Source organism: Schistocerca gregaria, chromosome 2 (assembly GCF_023897955.1).
Source record: "Schistocerca gregaria isolate iqSchGreg1 chromosome 2, iqSchGreg1.2, whole genome shotgun sequence".
NCBI lineage: Eukaryota > Metazoa > Arthropoda > Insecta > Orthoptera > Acrididae > Schistocerca > Schistocerca gregaria.
This window is the reverse complement of record NC_064921.1, coordinates 437,812,484-437,822,777: the sequence shown is the minus strand read 5'-3', so window position 1 is coordinate 437,822,777 and position 10,294 is coordinate 437,812,484.

The window sequence follows — 10,294 nt, the reverse complement described above, 5'->3', positions numbered from 1 at the left end:
TGAGGTGGCTGTGCCTTGAATACTGTATTTTTGTAACACTCAAATAGTGGCCCAGATGCTGAATACTTCTGATGTCATTTGTCGTGGTTTTGGAGGTTGTGCATTAGTGTGTGATGTGTTTTTGTTGAAAAGATCGGTGTTTACATGTGAAATATATTCATCTATTCTCATAAGAGAAGCCAAAACGTGATTATATGCTGCTGGTCTGTTGTTGTGGTACTACTTAACATATGGAAAAAAACAAGTGTTTCATTGAATTATTTACAGGAGCAATTCTTATGTTTGTATCATCAGTTTTTACAAAGACTAATTGTGTCTTACACTTTTCCCACTGATTTGTTAAATACACTCCTGGAAATGGAAAAAAGAACACATTGACACCGGTGTGTCAGACCCACCATACTTGCTCCGGACACTGCGAGAGGGCTGTACAAGCAATGATCACACGCACGGCACAGCGGACACACCAGGAACCGCGGTGTTGGCCATCGAATGGCGCTAGCTGCGCAGCATTTGTGCACCGCCGCCGTCAGTGTCAGCCAGTTTGCCGTGGCATACGGAGCTCCATCGCAGTCTTTAACACTGGTAGCATGCCGCGACAGCGTGGATGTGAACTGTATGTGCAGTTGACGGACTTTGAGCGAGGGCGTGTAGTGGGTATGCGGGAGGCCGGGTGGACGTACCGCCGAATTGCTGAACACGTGGGGCGTGAGGTCTCCACAGTACATCGATGTTGTCGCCAGGGGTCAGCGGAAGGGGCACGTGCCCGTCGACCTGGGACCGGACCGCAGCGACGCACAGATGCACACCAAGACCGTAGGATCCTACGCAGTGCCGTAGGGGACCGCACCGCCACTTCCCAGCAAATTAAGGACACTGTTGCTTCTGGGGTATCGGCGAGGACCATTCGCAACTGTCTCCATGAAGCTGGGCTACGGTCCCGCACACCATTAAGCCGTCTTCCGCTCACGCCCAAACATCGTGCAGCCCGCCTCCAGTGGTGTCGCGACAGACGTGAATGGAGGGACGAATGGAGACGTGTCGTCTTCAGCGATGAGAGTCGCTTCTGCCTTGGTGCCAATGATGGTCGTATGCATGTTTGGCGCCGTGCAGGTGAGCGCCACAATCAGGACTGCATACGACCGAGGCACACAGGGCCAACACCCGGCATCATGGTGTGGGGAGCGATCTCCTACACTGGCCGCACACCTCTGGTGATCGTCGAGGGGACACTGAATAGTGCACGGTACATCCAAACCATCATCGAACCATCGTTCTACCATTCCTAGACCGGCAAGGGAACTTGCTGTTCCAACAGGACAATGCACGTCCACATGTATCCCGTGCCACCCAACGTGCTCTAGAAGGTGAAAGTCAACTACCCTGGCCAGCAAGATCTCCGGATCTGTCCCCCATTGAGCATGTTTGGGACTGGATGAAGAGTCGTCTCACGTGGTCTGCACGTCCAGCACGAACGCTGGTCCAACTGAGGTGCCAGGTGGAAATGGCATGGCAAGCCGTTCCACAGGACTACATCCAGCATCTCTATGATCGTCTCCATGGGAGAATAGCAGCCTGCATTGCTGCGAAAGGTGGATATACCCTGTACTAGTGCCGACATTGTCCATGCTCTGTTGTCTGTGTCTATGTGCCTGTGGTTCTGTCAGTGTGATCATGTGATGTATCTGACCCCAGGAATGTGTCGTTATAGTTTCCCCTTCCAGGGACAATGAATTCACGGTGTTCTTATTTCAATTTCCAGGAGTGTACATTAACATGGCAAGTTTGGTAGGATAATTTTTGATGTTTGTGTCGCCACTTGCTTTTTTGAATGTACTTGAAATATTTAAAACAAATTACATTGAAATCAAAATTTGTATACCTTGTTATTGCATTACATTCATAGCATAGGCCTAAGTGAAGTTTATTGGATATTACCTTGTCCAATATTCATGTGCTAATAGAGGTGAGTAGTAGTGGGTGAGCACAATGTGATAACACTCTCTCTGGCTAAAGTCCAAAACTGCAGTGTGGATGTAAATTGGAATGCTGTCTGTTTCATTTGCACATGTAAACTGAAAATAGGGTCCATTTATAATCGTGTTGTTTATTTGACAGGCAGTTATATGCTGCACACTGAAAAGCCATTTGATGAGTATAAAGCATCTAATGAAAGCATTGTAAGTGAATGCCAGTGAACTAACTAAATCATAAACACATCATGTCAGAAAATTGTACAGTAGTCAGTCACAGTGTAGAAGACATATCAACACACTAAATGCTTTGGCAGCTGCTGCAGCCAAATCACATCATGTTTTGGCTGCTGTGTTAGTGTACCACATGTAGTGGGTTAATTGTGAAGGCAACATTGAGAGCGTAGAGGTACACCTCAGTAAATTAGAAATGAATGCAGTACTTCATTGATAAATATTGAAAATTGCAAGTTCTGTAAGCGAAGATAATCTATCAAAGCTCAAGAATATTTGACAAATTAAAGACTGTAGTTTCTTTTTTTAATGAAGTATAAGTAATACTATTAGTTAGAAATATATGTACTGAAAAATACAATACTTACTCAAAAAACTGTAAATGATCCAAATGTCCAGAAACTCATTCATGTAATGATTGCAATATTTAGTTTTGAATAGTATTGTTAATTATGTCTATTCCCATGTGATAGTTGCATGTTTGTCCTTTAATTTTCTTATTATGTTCCTACTTCTTTTTTCTGGATTCCCATTTATTGCTCATAGTTTTAACAAAACTTGCACACCACAACACTAATGACTTCAACACACTTATAGTTTGGGTTCTATCGTTTTCTCCCTTCTCTCTACCCTTTAAACATTATTCTAAATGATGTAGGTAGCAGATGGGAACTGGTGCTTTAGCCCATGTCTCTTTGTAACCTGTCAGCCCCTAACCACCTGTAGTCGTCATCTTCTACCAGCTCCCATTGCTACCTTCTCTTGTCTTATTCTGTCTCAATCCTTAAATGATTTGGGGAAATGAGTGAAAACCTAAATCTGGAAGAACAATGATTTTAACCTGCCCCCTTATCATATTATAATGCTAATTACTCTAATAAAAGAATTTTTTTTCAAAATTCCATTTAGCAAGACTTGGACCAACTAAACTGTTTCAGACTTTTGATTCGCATCTTCAACAATGCATTGCAAATACAAAAACAAAATACAGGGCATTGAAAATTGTCATCATTTTCCCTTTGGAATATTTGTGCACTCTACCATATCAACTGGATGACGCACAGGGAAAGAAAAACTTACAGGTTACATCAGAGCATACTCAAAACAAAGTGAGTTTCCATGGTATGCAATTTATGTGTGGTTTGTATACTCACAGGTATTATCTACTTTATGACATTTGCAACAGCTTTACATATTTGATGCATTCTCATGAGGCTGTTCTGAGGGTCTTCATGCCAATGTCACATTTGCTGAAGATGGCCAAAATTAGGTTTCATCCTGAATGATTTGCTATTAGGAGAAACATGGACGACATTCACCCTTTTACTAATAGAATGCCCATCTAGTAATGAAAAATGAATAAAAAAATTGTCTATGGCTGTGCTACTGTTCCCCTGCACCCTAGTTGGAGAAAACACACTCTGCATCAGATCATATGAATTTAGGAGATCTACCAACATCCTTTTTCTTGCACCATCATATACAAAATATATATATTGAAGTCATCACATATAACTAATTTCTGGTACTTCCTTCAAAGAGAATCAAGAACCCTCTCTAGATTGAGCAGAAATGCTCTGGAGTCATAGTTAGGGGACCTATAAACCACAACAATTAAAAGTTTAGTTTCACTAAATTCAACTGCTCCTGCTCAACATTCAAATATCTGCTCAGTGCAGTATCATGATACATCTATGGACTCAAATGGAATACTGTTTTTTTACGTACATAGCCACCCCTCACCCTGCAAGGAACTCCTTGAAAAACAGCGAGCCAATCTGTATCCTGGTAAAGGAAGCCTCTGAATTGTCAAGTTATTTAAGTGGTGCTGTAATATACCAGCAATTTCAGAGTCAACATCTATAAGCAGTTCACTAACTTTATCTCTGATCCCTCTTATATTTTGATGAAATATGCTAATTCCTTCTCTACTTCGAAACATGATGCCCTCTGAAGATGAGCCCTTAATTAGAGGGACTTCCTTTAAGCAGGTATACCTATCAGCTGACTTCAATCTAAAAAAGATGCAGCTCTAGCATCAACTACTACAGGAATTGATCCCACCACCACCCACTACACTGTCACCTATAAGCTTTGCCAGCCTCTGCTTCCCATACCTATTGAGGTGCATGTCATGCCTATTGAAACCGCATCTACTGATAGATCCTACTTGCACCACTGAAATGTGACCCATGCCATCTGCCATCAGCGCCCTCTCCAGCCCCAGGGCGATCAGGACGCTGAAGCAGTTGCATGAAATGTACATTAGTGCCACCAATTTGAGTTGCTATCTTTACTAGGTCACCACCTACATCATATTCCCCATCCCTATCAAGACTGTTCCCTGCGCCATCCACATTCACTACCCAGTCCTCATCCGTAAAATTCCTGCAAAACTTCCCTATGCTGTCAGTCACCTGAGCCAAACCTGCACTAGGCTTCACAATGCTAGTGACCTGGTACTCACTCCCTAACACTTCCTGCAACTGCTGGTCCACACCTCTACAATGCGAACTACCTGGCAGCAGAACCTTCCTCTTTCCGTTAGACTTCGCAGCTGACCTAGGCCTCCTAACTGCTGAGGACTGCTGCATGTTCCCTACGCCTACAGCTACAAGAGGCTCCTCTCCACTCAACTCTGACAGTTGGTCAAATTGACTGCATATACACAAAGTATAACTGTCAGAATATCTCCATCTCCTAGCTGCCTTCTTTCCAACTGCCAGTTCCCATTTCCCACCTCCCTTGACTGTCCTCAACCTATATAGTTCCTTTATAGCACATTGTAACTGCACCTGAAGGGCACAGATCTTACGCTGCTGCTCCTCTGTCAACTCATTTCTGTTACAAATTCTGCATTCCCAGGAGAGGATCTTGCTAGAATGCACACTGGCTTCCTCACTGCTGTCCCCCCCAGTGAAAATACTTTGAACAAATCCCACACCGTAACCCACTACTCACAAACCTAGGACAGAGCCCACACTTCTCACTCATGGTAAAATTTTACATTTACTGAAAAAAAACTATACATCTAAGTTACCTAAAGTCCAGTTAAACCATTAGAACTATTTATAGAACTAACAATAGCAGTCTCTAAATTCTCTGTCTACTAAGAAAGCAACTACTTGTATTAATGCTACTACACCACAGCTAATACCAACCAACAAAACTTTACAAAATTACTAGCTAAAACAAAAAATTCAAGCGGCCACTGGAACACTCAACAAAGTTAAAGTACTGAATGAAAATTTAACCAAAAGATTTCACTAGAAACAAGAAGAAATGTCAGCTGAAAACTGAAGTACAAAATTTACTAAACAACCTCAATGCACAGAAAACTCTGAAAACCACAGCGGGTGAATGTTTCCAAAATTATATTAGAACGTTATATCATCACAAACAGCATGAAACACCACTGAAAACTATTAAATTTAATAACTGATTAACAGTGCATAAATAACTTTGTTAGTACTTAGCTTTATACCCACTACAGCTGCAACTGCATGCCGCAAAATTTAAACACACTATGTAATGACATAGTCTAGTCTTAGGTAAAGAAGGTGCCAGACCTAAGTTTATCAATAGGATACTACAGATTGTTGTCAAACTATGAAGGAGACTGCTGACGAAACACTTTGGCCTCCTATTTTAGACTCTTGCTCAAGTACATGGAATCCATGGCAACTGGCACAAACAGGGGCTACTTAGCAGTACAAATGGTCACAGGTTTGTTTGTTTCATGGCAGTGCATCTGAGAAATGTTGGAAAAACTAGAATGGCAGATGCTTCTAGACAGACACTTTTGTCCCAAGAAAGCCTTCGTACAATGTTTCAGGATAAGTGAAGAATCAGACCCCTGGGCATGCCCATAACTATACCATCACCAAAGTTGCTCAAATTATTGATTCATCAATGCAACCTGTCCGTGTCCACAAAGTGTGTGGTGTACCACTTACAGCTATGTAAAATAGCTTAAGAACAGTGGCCATAAAAAAAGATCCTAGTCATCAAGCATGAGAGACAAGTGTCACATTATGTCAGTAAGAACCAGTTCCAAAACCAGCAGGAATTGGTATTCTCAGTGAGTGCAGATTCATCTTGACTGGTTCCTGAGTGAGACATTTTAAGGGGACTGCATGCAATAAATATTTGGAGTTGGGAATCTTCGAAAAGGTCATTTCTCAGATCAGCACACAAAACTGCATGTCTTTAGTGGGCCAAACAACACGGAAACTGGATAGTGGTTGTCAGGAGGCATGTAGTGTGGTGCAGCAAGTTGCAATTTTGCCTCATCCCAAGACTGTAAATCGTCAAATGCACCTCGGTCCAACAATGCATTTAATTCACAGTATGTAGAGGATGTAGGTTGGGTCAGAGGTGATTCTGCGTTTTTTGTACCATCACTTGGGCCCAGTAATTCACATTACTGTGAATGTGAAGCAGGAGGTTTGTTTCAACATTCTTGGTGAATAAATGTTGCCCTTCTAAATCTTCATGATAAATGTGCTGTGCACACTTCCATCTTCCAAGCTGTCAATAGCTGTGTTCACAGGGTTGCAAGCATACTTTTCTGGTTTGGTGAACACTCAGGTATCATATCACACCTCAACTGACCCTCTAAATCACCCGACCTTAATGCCTCTGGATCTATTTTGAACAGTATGTGAAATGTACTATAAACATCTTCTGATGAAGCAAGCTGGGATATTTTTACTTCCCCTCTTGTTTTGCCATCTCCTTAAATTTGTTTTTTTCATTTTTAACTGATTGTCATTAACATACATGTGTATTATCTGTATAAGGTTGGCCCTCAGTTTTAAAGAATATAGCACCAGATTTAATTTTGTGCTTAGTTTTGTGCATGGAATTAATTTCCTGATTTAGTTTGACGATTCCTATTTAATATAGTTCATTAGGGGATGAGATCAGTAATTATTCCATGACTTAAATTTTACTGTTGACAAATATAAATTCTGTAATAATGATAATCATTTGGAAAATGAATCACAAGGATACATAAAGTATTTATTTGGCTCTATTCAAAAACATGTTAGCAAATCCAGCTCTTAATTAATTCCAAAATAATTACCAGTTTCATCAAAAGTATTGTTTGTATAACTACACCTACTAATTTCATCATTTAAACAAATAATTTGGCCTAACCCTCGTGGTAGAAGAAACTGTTAAAAAGAACCATTTTTTCACTGTATTCAGTTAATTTACTGTAATTTCTGTAAATTAAACATCAAACTATGTATAGTTTCAGTATCTATTATTGTGATGATATATAAATGCCTGATTTTTGATCCTGAGTCAGTCAGTCCATGGCTGATTTTCAGACAAGGAATCTGTGCTGGTTATAACAACAACAATGCATCAACTTAACAGTGGAATAAGTGTAACACAATTAGGTCATGTGTTAAAACAATGACTGTGTCTGTTCAATATGTACCATATTATTCTGTAAGAACTGTGAACTGTGTGGTTAGGTTTTTACTCCTTATAGATATTCAACAGTAAATTAAGGTAGCAGTATGCTGATGTTTTCCTGAAAACTGTTAATGAGGCTTATCGAAAGTTAAACAATAGTGCACAGGCCATATTAACCGAGAATATGGGTGGTTTGTGAACAGTGACAGTAAAGAACTGTGAGACGCAACTGTGCACCCTGTCGGCTACATTATTTACAGCAGCCAGTGTTGTACTCTCCCCCCCCCCCCCCCCCCCCCCAGTTTTTAAGCCAGTATCACAATGCAGTACATCGACACTGTGGACTTTCAACAAGATAATAAAGGAAGCAAATGTCACATATGGTAGCCTTGTGGGTGATGAATACTGTATGTAGGCACAATAAACTAGTATTTGCGAACTTTGAACAGTGAACTCCAGAAACGGGTTAAAGTGCAGTGATTTTAATGAAGAAGGTGCAGTAGCTAATCAGTGAGCGGGTTCTATGGAAACAGCCATTGAGTATAGGAGCAGCCAATCAATGAACCCTGGGATAAACAAGACGCCTCACCAAGAGAATTACAACTTCAGCAGCCGCGCAGATGATGAATTGAGATGACAACCACAGCAGAAGAAGAAGAAGAAGAAGAAGAAGAAGAGTGAATAAAGATAAGGTAATTCATAGCAAAAGTTGTTTGATATTAAGCGATGCATAATGAGTGGCCTTAACGGACAAGGCAGTGTGATGGAGGAGAATGGACAACAGGGAAGTGATGTGAAAATTGATAACAAAGCTGTGGAGGTTACGTTTTTAAATGAACAGATAGACTTAATGGGGACTGGTTCTGTAGATGATAGTGGCTATAAATCAGGTGTGAATGCAACTTTTAATTATATGGAAGAAAGTCTTATTGTAGATGAAATGATATAAGCGTAATCTACATTGTGTGGTGATGTGAGCAAAATCGACGAAAACAGTACTGAAACAAATGAAATCATTAAGATTAAAGGGAGGGAATCTCGTATAAAAAGTCAGCAAAGGCAAAAGTTTATGGCAGATTGAAAAGTGGAAGCGATGTTAAGGCAAATTATGAGTAGTATGTGTATGAAAGAAGAAATTAGTAGTATTAAAACTGACATGACTAGCTTGAAAGATGAACTGAAGAAAGAAATTAAAAAGGAAATTAAGATAGTTAGCTCTAATCTTTCAGAATTAAATAAGAAGGTTGGGGCAGTAGGGAAAGATTGTGATGAAAAGATAAAGAAAGTAGTACAGAATACTAGTGAGAAATTAACATTGATGAGTAGTAAATGTGTAGAAGAAAAAAAGAAACTTTGTGATGACTGTAGTAGGAAGGTGGAGGCTTCCGAAAAACAGTGTAAAGATGAAGTCAAAACTGCAAGAAAATTTTGTGGTGAAAACAGGGTTAAACTTAGGAACCAAATTGATCAGATTAAAAATGATTTAGAAACAGAGATAGAAACCAAATGTGTAGTAGTGGTAGAGGATAAACTGGTAAAAGTAAATAAAAATGTAGATTAAAAATTGGCTGAGGTGGAGAAAAAGATGGAAGAGGTTCAAAATCTAAAGCATAGAATATTTAGTATTCAAAACAGTCCTTCATTTGTTAGTTGTAAGAAATTTAGTAATTTTGAGCCATATAGGGGAGTGCATCCACTGGATTCCAGTAGGGAATTTAATGAGTTGCCTGAAACATGGAATGACAAAGAGAAAATGTCATTTGTGAGAGGCTTTGTGAAAGGGGATGCTTATGGATGGGCAGCTCAGGTAGCTGATAGTTGTACTTCATGGCATAGCTTTGAGAAAGCATTTTTAGATGAATATTGGTCCAAAGAGCAGTAGCAGAGAATTTTGAGTGAATTTTGGGGAGGAGAGGGATTTGACTCTAGGAAGGATACTGTGAAAGGTTTCTGTCAGCTTTGGATAAACAAACTGAAATATTTGGACAAAGAGCTAGGCAGTGAATCAATAATTGTGGGTTTAGAAACTAAGTTGCCTCAGAAAGTTAGAGAATTGCTTGTACCTCCCCCTGGGGGGTAATATTATCGATTTCTTGAATTATGTTGATAAAGTGGAGAGGGTGGAGCCCTCAGTGGAAGATCCTAGGAGGAATTTTGATGACAATAATCCAATAGAGAGAGAATTTCAGGCAATTAGGATGAACAGGACTAATTACAGTAGAAATTCAAGGGGTGGTTGGGTGGAGGATAGCCAGAATGGATACAGAAATGGTAGGAGACATTTGAGTAAAAGAAATGGAGAAGATGAGTTTAATTGTGGATCAAACCATTTAAACTAGATGAAGCTCCTGTTATGGCTCACACTAGAGCAGGCAGTGATGGAGAGCCACGTGTATATAAATGTGCTGTAATCACAGGTAAGGGTAATGTAAATGATAGTAGTAAGATGAGTGTAATTTCTAATTCTAGTGAGATGTTGAATGATGGTGTGGGTAGCAGTGTTTATGCCATAAAATGAGAGGAGGATCTTACTATAATAAAATCAAGTGATGAAACAGTGTGTGTTGCTGTTGCTCAGGATGTCCAAAGTGTCAAAATGGATGGTAAATTTTTAAGAGAACACAAAGAATTCAGGTGTTTCGCTTTGTGGTCTAATT